This window comes from Grus americana, chromosome Z (assembly GCF_028858705.1).
Source record: "Grus americana isolate bGruAme1 chromosome Z, bGruAme1.mat, whole genome shotgun sequence".
Taxonomy (NCBI): domain Eukaryota; kingdom Metazoa; phylum Chordata; class Aves; order Gruiformes; family Gruidae; genus Grus; species Grus americana.
In genome coordinates this window covers 34,453,641-34,468,300 of record NC_072891.1, presented here as the reverse complement: position 1 = coordinate 34,468,300, position 14,660 = coordinate 34,453,641, and positions in this window count along the sequence as shown.

The window sequence follows — 14,660 nt, the reverse complement described above, 5'->3', positions numbered from 1 at the left end:
GAAAAGTATAAAGTCTGACTTTGTCATTTAGGTGTGAATGTGACTAGAGGGCATGAAGCTGCAAATGCCATTCCTGTCGGTAGCTGAAAGAGAAGTACAAAACATTGACATCACAAAATCCCAAAGGGAGAAAATTCTAGGCCCTTGATGCTGTAAAACACTGTCTGCCTTAGCTTTTATTTTACTATAGACCTAGTCCGTTTGAGCATCTTTCATTTCTGAAAGATTTTACCTTCCTATGTCTCTCTCTTTGTAGTGTCCAATTTGCAAAAAAATCTACTACTCCAGAGTAGGTTTAATTTTTCAATCCACATTTTCTCCCTCAATGATCACAATTCATTTCATTACTGGTAAAATTCCAGTTCACAGTATGCCAGCATGGCTGTTTCTCAGAACGGTTGCCTTTCTTAGAAAAAGGAGGAGGGATTGGGGAAAAAAGGGGGAGGAGGGAGAAGAGAAGAAAAGAAAACAATCTAGATGCAATTATGAGTGACCTTGCAATACTGAACTGGTATACTCTACAGAATCAATAGCCAGACAAGTTTCTGTGGCAGATCCAATAAAAGGAAAAAGCACTGGTGTGGGGGAGGAAGGCAAGTAGATTAAAAAAAAAGAGATGATGGTAGTACTACTACTGTGAAGGTGCCAATGCTCTGATACAAGTTTTGAGGCAGAAATTTGATTCACACAAAAAGTGACAGCTGTTGTGGCCTTGGCCAATTAAATGATGAAAAATGTAATAATTTTATGCTCTGTCTGGTATATAACCAGGTACTTGAACACCAGGCAGCTAGGTGAAGACAATGAAGAGTACATAATTTGTTGCTTTAAAGCAATAATTTTTTCTTGCCTGCTTGCTTGCTTGCTTGCTTGCTTTCCCTCTTTCTCTCTTGCTTTCTCTCTCGCTTTCTTGCTTTCTCTCTTGCTTTCTCTTTCTCTCTTTCTCCCTCTCTTTCTTTCTCTTTCTCCCTCTCTTTCTCTTTCTCTTTCTCTTTCTCTTTCTCTTTCTCTTTCTCTTTCTTTCTCTTTCTCTCCTTCTCTTTCCTTCCTTCCTTCCTTCCTTCCTTCCTTCCTTCCTTCCTTCCTTCCTTCCTTCCTTCCTTCCTTCCTTCTCTCTTTCTTTTCCTCCTCTCCCCCTCTCCTTCTTCCTTTCTTTCCTTTCTTTCATTTCTTTCCTTTCTTTCCTTTTGTTCCTTTCATTCCTTTCTTTCCTTACGTTCTTCCCCCCACCCCTTTTCTGCTTTTTTCTTTCTATTTTTCTCTTTCTTTTCCTAAGGCAAATAATTTAGGGGTTGAATATTGTGACATATCAGTGTAGCTGATAAAATTAAAAGAAAAGCTTCAAAACGTAGAACCCTCATGCCCTATTTGGATTTTTTATTCATTTGTAGAGAAGGAAATGCTTATTAATCATGCTTAATGTAATTTTTTTATCTCTGTACACAGACATCCATCTAATCAGATGATAGGCATCTCAACTGTAAATTTTGAAAGACAGTTTTTGATATCCATAAGAAAGATTTTTTTTTCTTCTGTGAAAACAATAGCCAATGAATTTTGGTGGGTTTTTTTTTCCCCCTCCTACTAGAGTTTCTTCAAGAAAAGAAAGAAACTGGGAATCAAATTTTATCTCCCTCTTTTACCCTGAATGTGTCCCTAGTTTCTGGAAGTTCCGTTTAACTAAGGCACAGAAGATGGTAAGGTACCTCATATAAATATTATCAAGTCTAGGCTGCTTGGGTTTCATACTGTGTTCATTGATCCCTCCGTTGTCTCTGAAGCCAAATTTTAACCTCATTCTTTAGTAAACTCAAAGTAAAATCTGGAGTAAATTCATTCTGAGGGCTGCATTTGTGACTGTTGCATGTTCCTGGACACTGACACTGTGAACAATGTGATGGAGAGCAGCTACATGTAGGACAATATCCTTCTTATTCAGAGTGTGTCATTCATTATATTTATTTCCTGTCACACCAGCTTCACCCTTTCTTCCCCAAACTTATTAACAGAGGAATTGGCAGTCTAAACTCATCAAGAGGACCAGCCTACATTTTGTAGTGACTGCTCAGAGTTTGGTGCAATGTGCATGAGGCAATAACCCTTCCTTAAAAATATATCTAAGTAGTGATATTTAGCAGTTTGCTAATGTCATGGAACTTTATGTTTTGCTTGATTGATATGTTTCATCTGTTCAGTGGAACAATGATGCTCCCACTGTTCATTTTCCAAGTCTTGCCAGGATTTTGGTCTCTGAGATTGCCTAGACATAACTGAAAGATGGATTTGAGCCTTAACATCCATTAATATTTCTCCCATCCCCCCAAAACACCCTCCACCAAACCCCAAACCCAAAACCAACCAAACAAAAACCCCCACCAACCCCCCCCCAAAGAAAAGCCCCAAACAAAACAAACCCCATCAAAGAAAGAACCCCCAAACACTTATATTACAAACATGTTCGAAACCATGATTTTAAAGTAATGAAGAGAAGTACTGTACTGAGGAGATCTTCCAAAGGAAGACAATCATTCCCTGAAAGAAACATACATATGGCTGTTTCAAGACATTTATATACACTCAGTACTGTAACGTCTTCAGTCTCTTTCAGTGCTGTTAGCGCTTGCAGTTTTTTTAATGAAAATAACACACACAGAGATAAATGATGATAAAATAGCTCCCATATGTATTTGCCTAGAGATTCTGTAGTAAGCGTGTTGTATAGCAGGGTAATATTGAAGCAGATTATTAAAATGCTAAGAGGTCCATACTTTGAAATTTGGGACATTTCTACAATCAGACAGGAATGGTAATGAAATTGTGTTTGTTTCTCCAAAATAGCTTTCTCACTTCTTGCACTATGTTAGATTTAAGTGAAGGGTTTTGGTAACTTCTGTAGTTGCTTCCATGTTACACTTGCATTATAAATTGCCTTTGTTTGCTTTGTTTTATAAGGCTAATGTTTCTGCCTTCCCCCTACTTTTGATGGCAGTTTTTCAGAGCTCATGGAATTAAGATTTCACACTGAAGGGATTTTGTAAAAGTATTTGCCACATGCACAGAATGCAATGAGGTAAAGCCATCTCTGTTTAGATGATGGCAGTCCCACAGGCCTATGGAAGAGTAGATGTGGGCAGTTAAAAGTCATACCCCAAGGATTTGAACATCAACGTCACGGTCCAGTTCTGTGTTTTCGGATATACTTCCAGAGAGAGAAACTCTGTCTACTTCATTAATCGGAAAGACTGAGGCAACTATACCTACTATTGAGCCCTATCTAATGAGAAAAGCAAGGTCCATGCAGGAGTAATTTCCAGCTAGAGATTAAGTGAGAAATGGGCTGGAGAAAGGGAGCAGAAACAGATTGGGCCTTGGCTTCGCTTATCTCATGTACAGCATAACAAAGTGAATAAAGTGGATGGACAATAGGGGATGCTTTTCCCTCACACTTTCCATAGCAGATCTTTTCCAAAATGAGGCATTTTTGTATATTCTCTGCATAAAGTTAACACCTGGGGGGCAAGACTTTGCTCTGAATGCCACATTAATGCAAAGTCCCTGACAAAATGAAGTTACATCTCAATTAAGAACGGGATTCCAAAGATATTTATGATAAGATGATCAGGGAAAAGACATCTGGTCATATAAGTTCACCCCTACATCTATTATTGCTTTCTTCAGAGTGTTTGGAGCAAAGGCTCAGGTTAGCCCTATGACAAGATGTGACTGTAAAATCCGTATGGAGTGCCCTACCTGGGGGTTCGTGAAGCCATTTATTAGAATTGCGCCAGTGAATTGAATAGGGCTCAGGAGAATTGCTGCTGCCTTGTGCTGTTCAACCTCTCTCTGGTAACAGCTTAATTATCCCAGCCAGAGATGATTCATCTCTGAGGTACAAAAATATAATACTTTCAACAACAACAACAACAAAGTTTTTTACCCTTCCCCCACTTTCTCAAATTGCAGCAAGCTGCATCAACTCTCAGGTTCTTCACAGTGTATCTTTCCAAAGTCTTTTCTTTTCAGACTCTTGAATGCTGTCTGAAACTATTGGTTTACTATCTGTTTTAAAAAAAAAAAAATTTTTAGAGAATTCACTTTTTGTCTTTAGAATTATCTTTCTGCTTTCCTTGGTTGGTAACAAGCATCTTTGTTTAAATATGGAAACAAAATTATAGATTTCTCACTCCGTCTCGCTATAAAAACATATTCCTCGGCCTTTGACATCTATCATGGACAGTGCCTGACAATGAAAAGGGAAGCATCTGCAGGTGTTTCTGTTAATATTCTCATGGTTCATCCACGTGTGTGAAGAAAACAAGAACTTCTAATAACATAATACTCTACAGTGAAATTCTACTTGCCATTAGAGCAGCATGAAATCACATCAGGCTGCTTCTCCAAGTAGTGAGAAAATGATGTTGATACAAAAAAACCTGTTTCTTTTAGGTTTTAATGTTCTACCTTAACATATTCTACATTCTGAATTTTGTACAGTTTAAAATTGCCTGGTATTTTGTCTTGTGACAGAAATAAAGAGAAAGGTATATTACATAACCTGCTTAATTCTGAATGTGTTATGTGGTATAATTTTTTATTGTGTATCCATCTCAGTGATGAGCTGTTGCAAACACATCTCTGTTCTCTTCAGATGATGTGTGTTGTGCCAATATGAATGTTTGTTACTTGAGAAATTGAACCAGAGACCTTTGCTACATTAAGTAATGAAATCAGAGAAATGCAGTATTACATAAATGTTTGCACTTTCCCTGATATAATGCCTGCAGTTTCTTCCCTTCATCTCTACAAAATTAGCAAAGTATATATTCCCTATTGAGAATGTATTAAATATTAGATCTAAAGTTTCCAGGTTCAACTTCTGGAATTAGGCAAGTTAGCTACTGTGTTCCATTTAAATGATTGGGGGGGGGGGGGGAAGGGAGAAATCACCTCATAACTGAAAATTCTCTGAAGGAGAATTTCTCTTCAAAAACCTTTTTATATGTAAGTGGTAATGACACAAGAGCAAAATGTAACTGCCAGCTGATACCTTTCAGATCTTTTTTTCTTCCTTTTTCTCCTCTCTCTGTCTGACATGAATGAACAGACCGCCAAAAAATCTACAATCCACCAAAAGACTGGTATGTGAAATTAAATTATTCTAATATAAATCTCTTACACAATTTCACCTGCTGAAAATGACCTTTACAACATATATTCAAAAACAGTGTAATTAGACTTCAAGATTAAAATCATGCATTAGGATTTTTATATGAAGTTTTCAGATAACAGTATAACTTCTGAATATGAATATGTATTAGAGAAGAACTCACTGATTAAAATAAGAAAGATGCTTTGGATGGAAAGGATATTTTCCCAGGACAGGGAGAAAGTAGTTCAGTAGTTTTAGACGTTTTCCTATGTTCAGATATTTCATAGCAATATTGAGTTTAAAAAATTAAACATATGTACCAAGGGATTTTATAATTCCCCAGAAAAATTATAAGTCCTATAAGATTCTTAAGTTGCAGGGGAAAAAAAAGGTAGCATAGGATGCAAATACATATGGAGATTTCATGTTCTGAAAGAGTCTATGTCCATCCATGTATTAAACTTTGTCTTTTATTTCCAGTGATGACCATGAGGATGAGACATATATTATAGAAACATAGCATTTTAGGTAAAACCATAGAATAACCAGAGCTCACTTACAGGGGGCTATTACTGCATTTGTGTATCAGAAAGCAGAGTCACCTGTGTCATTAAGTTATCCTGCCATCCTTTGCAACAAAGATTTAAAATAATTTATGGAAAGCATGCAACAATCAAACACCATTAGGTGGACAGTAAGGTAGTTGTATTTATCTTTGTAAAAGAATTTCCTTCCCTCTTATTTTTGAGCTAAAGATAAACCTTTAGCAAAAATAGAGGAGCAATATGGAGGAATATCTAAGAAAGAAACTTTGAAAAAGCTTGAGTACATTCATATGTCCTGTAGCAGGATCAACTATACTTCTCTTACCCATGACAAATGTTTATATTAACTACTCTTAAGTCATAAATGAGGTCTTTTTAACCACTGAAAGAAATTTCTTCAACTATCTTTATCACTAGAAGCTTTTTCTTATTTAGATATTTTGCCTATGTCTTGGTGCTGTAGTACTGTTTCATTTCATACGTGTTAGACATAAAAAATACTTTGTTTCCTCCATGCAGCAGCCTTTACATCTAAAGACATACAAAAAGATCTCTCTCCAACTTTCTGTATTGTTTTTCTGGAAAGATGGAAGGGAGAATTCAGCACAGAAGAGAAAAATAATCAGAAAATATAACTAAAGAAAAGCAGCTTCCACAATTAGATTCAGTGCCTCAGCTTATGCAGGCAGAATAGAGCACGCTTGATTTTGTATGCCTTTTAGTTTGTACTTTTAGATTGTACATTCATTCTGAGGTTTGACCTGCTTCAACAGACTAACTTTGTTGAATTCACATTCTTCTGGTCTTCCACACTACAAATCTATCTAACAAATTATAGTTGGACCCGACTGCCAGTTTAAATATAGACACTTGTCTTTTACTTTGTGAATGTTACACCTTTTTTGGTTATATTTCCAATATATCTTCTCCCTTTCCCTTCCCTTCCCTTCCCTTCCCTTCCCTTCCCTTCCCTTCCCTTCCCTTCCCCCTCCCTTCCCCCTCCCTTTGTACCCCTACCCCTTCCCTTCCTCTTTCCTGCCTCCCCCTCCTCCTCCCCCTCCCTTCTTTTTTCCTTTTCCCTTCTTTTTTTTTTTTCCCCTTTCCTTTCTTATTACTGTAATTTGAATTTTGTTTTCCAAGTTCTTGGCAGTCCTTCTGAACTTTAAGTCCTAAATAAATGTGATGAGCATATGCTTTATTTAATTCTCTAGTTCACTAAATAGAAACACTGCATAGTAACAGATTTAGACAAGTTCCTGCAAAGCCTCACAGAATACTATTCTGCCTCACAGAATATTATTCTGACATGGAACTGTCCCTAGCTTATACGTATCTGTCCAGCCTTTACTTGTTTACAGAGAAGATGTACCGGTGTTCTTTCCTTTCCTAAGGTTACGTGCTTGTGTGCTCTCCCCTTCCTACATGCATGTTGGAAAGACTGAAACCAGAGAAGAGGTGAAGGAGAGGCCTTGATATTTCATTAGCTCAGTCTGCCTCCCTTCTGGAGACCGTATCTTACAATCCAATCTGAATCCTCCCTCCCTATCTATTTTAAGCAGAGGCAATGCTCATAGCTGAGTTTTGTTTAAGGTGGGAAGCAAGCCATGTTTACATATATTCTCCGTTTCTTTCTACATGGGTCAGATTAAAATGTATGTGGAGATTTATCTTTCCTTCTCTCGTCTGTTTCAAGGGGGAATAAGATGGGGATTCAATGATGACTGTAGTGACAAAGCTAGTACTTTTGTGATACTTATACAGCAGGTCTGCAACAAGTCACTTCCACCAATATCAACATTACTTTTTTGTAATCTAATAATTTTAAACTTTTCTGGCTTTTGGAAGTAATTTCTATATCTCCAGTGCCTTGATGAGAGACAAAATTTGTTTTCTTTTTTGTTTTGGTCTGGGTTGTGGGTTTGGGGGTTTTTGTGGGAGTTGTCATTAATTTTTTTTATTGCATTATTTTTCCATTTAGTTATTTCTGAAAAACTGTCTTGAAAAATATAGTCTATTAAATCATTTGAGACAAACTCCTTCGCAAGTCTTTATGAAGATGTTAATATGTTTATAGTCAGAACTCTTGCTTGAAAAACTTTTTAAATTGCTTTTTCGTGTATAAAACACCGCTTGAATATGTTACTTCAATTTCCTACTTACCTCCTAAAAGCAATTTAAGAAATACTATGTATGCATAAATATATTTTACCAATACCTAGGTAGGTAGATAGATTGATTAATCTATTTCATACATGTTGGGCATAAACCATAATTTATTTCATCCATCTATCATCTATCTATCTATCTATCTATCTATCTATCTATCTATCTATCTATCTATCCATCTATCCATTTGCATGCCTACCTATCTATACACCAGTATATCTATATATCTGTATACCTATCTAATCTTTAAAGTGCAGATATGCCTGCTAGCATCAAGAGAGGAAAGATAAGTTTGTTCCTTTTGAAAACTGAAGAACATGAGAAGAAGAGGTAAGGAATAATAAGAAAGAGGGTTGTTTTTTAACATGTAACATATTTACTTTGCACAATTAACTTAGAAAATTGGAGAAATTATCTCTAGTTCTGATTCCTATTATTATGTATTCAATTTTCACCTATCCTCAAAGGAAAAAAAACCAACCACACAACAAAAAAACCCCCACAAAAAAACCACCGCAGTTATACCCAGTGTATTTTTAGTTTGAAATAGTGTTATTCCTTCTATGCAAAATTCCAGACTTTTAAGTGAATGATTATGCAAGCAATTCATATAACTATTTTAAGAAAAAAATGGAAAACAATGATGTTGTGGTGATAGTTATCAGGACATAAGGAGGTTGATCCATTCAAGGTGAACAAATATTAGTCCTCATCTGCTGTGAAGAAGAGGACTTTATTAGACAACCTGAGGTTAGGAATAGAGTGATCTGGCCTTGGCATCTGAAGTATATACAGCTGAGCTCACTTACAGAAGGTTGGGACTAGGATCTACATTCGTGATTTAATATGCAGTTTGAGAAAAGGGAATATAGCCCTCACATCCTTTCCAGATGGCACTGAAGGCTACAGCCTTTAATCCCAGCAGTACGTGGAGATTGAAAAGTGAATTTTGCTGTTGCCAAGTTGTGTTCTCTTGATCTATGTAATGACTAGCAATGTCAGCTTCGTGCCAATGAAATGAATTTTGGCCAACACAGTCAGTGGAAAGAAGACAACTTTCTGTCTCTCCAGAAATTCATTGAGCATGTTGCTAAAAAATATATATATATATGTGTATATATATATATATAAAATAAAATGCTGTAAATGGTGGCTTTTGTTCCCACTGTCTTTCAGAAAAGTTTACCTATATTTCTGATGTTGCTAATAGCATGCGGTCACTATCTGAGACTACAATGTTATTTTTAGCCTTAATTCACATTAGTGTCTTTGCAACTGTAGTAGTATTGCTGATCTTTATGAGGTTACTATGCAATTGGGGTCTCAGAAATGCAGGAACACATTTTAACAGCTGGCTAGTATATAATTTTAATCTCAAATTCTTATCAATGTGATTTATAAGAGGAATAGAAGACTATTCTGCAATCTCCAACAGTGATTTCTAGATCATCCAGTTATTAAGGTATACCTAAGACCTTTGCTTTCAAATCCAGAGAAACGACGAAGCAGTTTCAGCTTCATAAACACTGATAATTTACACTGAAAGCACTATACAGATCTTATTTGAGAGGAACAAACAAGACAGGAAAAGAGCCAGAAAATGTGCATTTCACACTAAGTGTATCAAAAGATATCAGGAGTATAAAGTTTCCAAGAACAGTTTCCATGAATGCAAGGTATCTCTTCAAGACAGTAGTTCAGTGTAATATTACAGCACAAGCTTAATTGTGAGCTAGTGATCCATGCTGCAAAACATCTCGTACATTAACCATGAGGTTAGTAGCATAGGCTAGTGAAAAGTAATCACAAGAATGAAAAGATAGCTTTAATCTCATATGAAATCAAAATTGAAAACCTGTTTAAATTCAACCAACAGCTAATAACAAGGTTTGCTGATATTTCATACTGCTATTCCTAACAGGCAAATTTGAACTTGATAATATTAATACTTAGTACAGACATATTTTCCAAAAGATATGATGGAAACCCTATAAAAGTAGATGTGAAAAACTGGGAAGTTCTCAATGCTAATAGAAATGCTAATATAAGCAAAAGTATGATTGAAGTGAGATTGACAGGCTTTGCTTATTTTTTCTTTATTTTACCAAGACACAGACTTGGCATCATATATTGATGGCAAAGTTTTTACCAAATCTGTGCTCTCCTGTATTCCTGAAGTGATAAAGAATATATTTTTTCCCCTCCAAAATATTAAAATAACATATTTAAGTGTGCTTGCAGAAATCAGTTTTCCAGTGCTCTTGAGTACTTTTGAAAATTGCAGCCAAATATGGTTATGCATAAATATGTCTTGTACAAAGAATCTGATTCATAATTTCCATAGACCTCTTTTTCACTTGGTTCACTGAAAATGCTTTTCTTCTGATATTAGATTTTGGTCCTATTCAAAATCAAAGTAATAAAGGTGTTCAGTTTCCTAGGAAATTCTAAACCTACTGTATTTTAAAAGCAAAATACATTCCCTAAATTTTGAGAGTTTTCTGAGAAAATGATCATTCTTTTTATTTGTATCACTCACTACAAGTGTGCTTTCTGTCACTTCTAAATTCGTTATTTTCAGATTTAAAAAGTTTGGAAACATTTCTACAAACCTTTTATCTATTGGCTTAGCAGCTAACATAAGAATGGCTTGTCTTCACCAAGAGTACCAATAAGCTAGGATCAGATCCCAGACAGAAATGTGTTAGGAAATAGTTTGAGTGTGAGTCAGAAATTCTCAAATGACATAGGGGACTATAAAGTGATCCAATGTTTTTTCTTTGGACCACTTCCACTTATTACACTGGAAGAGACACCGTGCCGAGTAGCACAATTAGCTCTGCAGTAAGTCTACACTACAGGTTAAGAAACTAGGTACTCTTCCTTGTCCCACTGTAAACAGAAAAAAATGACAGTCTGGATATTCTGGAAACTATTGCAGTTTGATGTCTGGTGCATTCTCCAAAGTGACATGAAGGTACTGAATGTCAGTCTCTTATGCTGAAAGTGAATGATCTTCACCACTGAATGTTTGGACACAAAGAGAATTTCATTTGCTTTGCTCTTCCTTTAAATGCCCAACATCAATCACTCAGTTCTAAGCCATGCTAAATTTTTCTTCCTATAAAAAAACGGAACTTTTTTTTTTCAATTTTTATTTCTCATTTACTTGAGTGTAAAAAGAACAAAATATTAATTTGGTTCAGATTCATTTGAATATATTTCTTACATTTTCCCATTAAGCGCTGAAGAACCCTGGTTGTTCATATTGTCCTTTTAACAGCCTCATCAATCAGAGGATTCCAAATGCACTTGGAGTTGTGCTGTCTTGAATGCAGATCGCCTGATGGGTAGGGTTTGTCCTGAGATTTAGGACATTTCCACTACATGCTTAGATCTGTCTTAATTTGTTGTGTAAGTCTGGTCTGTAACTTCAGTTTCGTAGTCATCTTGCTCTCCTATTTCCTTTTTTTTTTTTTTTTTAATTATTCTTGGTGGTTTTGGTTTTGAGGTTGTTTTGTTTTGTTGTTTGTTGTTTGGTTTTTGTTTGGTTTTCTGTGTTTGGTGTGACTTTTGGATGCTCATGCTGCTTGCATTTTTTCTGCCTTTGTGATGTTTTGGTAAAGATTCATTCTCATTCCAATTGATATCTCAGAAACATTGAGCATAGTTATCATGTTATACATAATGATGACTGCATAGCTGATTGCCCTTTGATGCCATTTAAAGTTCTGTCCATCCATCATTTATATTTAGGATGGCTCTTTTAATAAATGTTTTTTATTTGGTCAACTGATTTTAAACACATGTCATAAGATATGTTTCTCAATGGCTGATAGATACTCTTTTTCAGAGTGTGAGTTTGCTGGCATAAAGGTACATTGAAAAGTCTGTGTCACATATGTAGTTCATATGAAAATTACCCATAACATTAAAAAAAAAAAAGGTTTTTCATAATTAAGACCTATTGAACACCTGAATACCAGCTTCTTGCTTTTCCTATACATGTACAAATCTACCCTGTACTTTGACTTAGATGTACCTGCCTTCTGAACATCAATGCCATTCATGGCATTCATGGGTTTTAAATGCAGTTCTAGCACTTATTTAGTAGCTGGATCTAGCACCTCATACTTTATCAACAATAAATTACATTCCTGATAAAATTGCTACTAAACAAGGAGTTACCATCCTATTAAAATCCAATTAAACCGTATCACATTTGATGGATATAATTATAACAACTAGAGAGGCTAAATGGTTCAAAACGCTATAGCTAGAAAAAATGTCAGTAGAATGCTAAATGAAAAAAAAAAAAACAAACCCAAAAAACCCCCCCAAAACCAACCACAAAGCCAAAACCAACCAACCAACCATACAATGTACATGGAATATATCTGTTTATGAAAAAACTTGCTCATTACTATCCTTTTAATACATTTATTTCATACCTTTGGCTGTTGAACAGAACTGAATATATTTGTTGTCATAAGATATACTGAGGTTAGACTTTTGATCCTTGCTCATTCTGAAAAGGAGGTTGGTTGTTTCAGGACAGATTTTACAGGCAGAAGAATGAATTGACTGAATTAATTTGTGCAGTACAAAAATATGCACTGCTGACTAACATAAGGCAAAATTATAGAGGTCTAGAAAATTGTTTTGCAGGAAAGGATGTGAAATCTGATATGAAATGAGGAACTTCTGCACTAAGCTTTCTAAGGTGTGCTTTGCTATTTCCTGGTACTTGAGTATTTTTAGAGAACAACTTTTACCACACAATGGAACAATGCCTCCCTTGAGAAATCATCATGCAGATGTCCAATCAAGTTGAAACTTTTGTTTTCCTAAGATACATTTTCAAAAATTCGAAGTCCTGTGGTCAGATAGACAATAAGAAGGAGAGATTCTTAACAGGTGTGAATGGATTTATTGCGATTTGACTTCAGTAGTGTTTATTTTGCTCCAGCCAAGACAAGTACAAATGATATTTTAAGCAGTTATCGTAATGTCGTTGATAAGACTGGGACAAGTCATGTGTGGTTATGTAACTATAATTCTATAATAATTCTGTTCAAGTCAATGGGATTCATTAATATAATACAGGCTTAAATGAGAGAAAAAATTGGCTCACATACAGTGCAGTCACACAGGTTAAATGAATCGTAAACTATTAACAGAACTCTGATCTTAATGTTTTGTTCTTTTCCCTGATTCCAGCAAACCAAAGTTTGCATAAATTACACTATCAGAAAAAATTTAAATATTTGCTGAGTTTCAGAAAACCATCAGAATTCCTTTTCTCTTCTTTATGACAGAACCCCATGTGTATTCTGTTCTTGAGAGAGAATCCTTATAACACTTCACTAAGAGATGTAAAATATGCCCTTGAAAATAGCACAGCTCTAATTATAATTAGCTTATACATGGGCAGCTTACCCACAGACAATGAACTATTACTGAAATACCAAACATAAAAAAAAAGACACTGAAGAGAAACTCAGCACATAATTAAATGAATATGAAAAGCAAATGTCTTTTTAAAATTTAGCCCCCTCCAATCTTTCTCCACTTGTGTTTTGTTTTTGTTGGGTTTTTTTCTTTGTTGTTGTTGCTTGAAAAGAAAGGAGGCAGTGTAATTCCGCTCTCTTTGAAATAGTTTTAACTGAGATCAGAGTATGACCTAGAGAGAAATAAAAGCAAATAGCTGTGCTTTAAAATAAATTAGGTAGTATGGATAATGTAAAGTTGATGAACACTATTTTAACTCCTCCATCTCTCTATTTTTCATATGATAGTACAAAAGGAGAACTCCAGAGATGCTGGGAATTATTAGCTTGGCCCTGGAAACAGATTTATGAAAAGGATTTTTCATAAAAGGACTTTTTACAAGAACAACTTTTTTATTCTATTTTTTTTTCAATTATTTGATGTGTTTCACTTAAATATATCTAATTTGGAAGATTTGCTCTTAAACGTTACAAAGGTCTTAGTGGAAATATTTCACTTTTTGAATTTATTAGAAAAGTTTTCTAAAGCAAAACATACAACAAAGTGCAACCGATGTAAGAAGTCTGAGTGATATATTTTTTTCTAATTCAGACATAACATCCTGTCATGAAATTACATAAACTGGCTCCGTGTGGAATCATGTGAAAGAACTCTTCTCTATCACATTACCTTCATCTATAAACTTTTGGTCCAGAAATGTTCTGAGAGAGAGAGAGCAGCCTCCCAGTTCTGTAAACTACTAGGAAATCTGGTGGCATTCAGTACCCACTGGAGGAAAGTAAGGATATCAAGCTTCTTCCAAGGGATTCTTTTAAACACTCTTTTATAGATCTTCATGGAGGATAAATCAGAGGCTACCTATACAAATATACTGTAAAAATTAATATCTTTAAATATGATTAATTTAGAAGGAGAAAGTCTACTATGATTGTCTTGGTCCTGAATTCTTTGAGTATGGATGATTACAAAGAACATAAGTACTTCCATAACTGACTTTGACTTACAATAGTAATGTGCAAACAGAGGATCTCCTTTGTTTCTCCATTGTTTTGGTTAATTAGGCTGTTAGGACCCCTGTTCTCTTCTCCTTTTATCTTGGTGCTATTCAGCTGCCTATAACAAGAGCAGTATTGTTAATATAGCTAAGATTTACAGCATCATTAATATATTTTATACTACAATCCTCAAATATTTTATGATGGACCTGTCCTTTATGATATAAGAAAAGTGAAAGCATGAAAACTTCAAGAGTGAGTATTTATGATATTCTCTCTGATATGGCAAGTGCC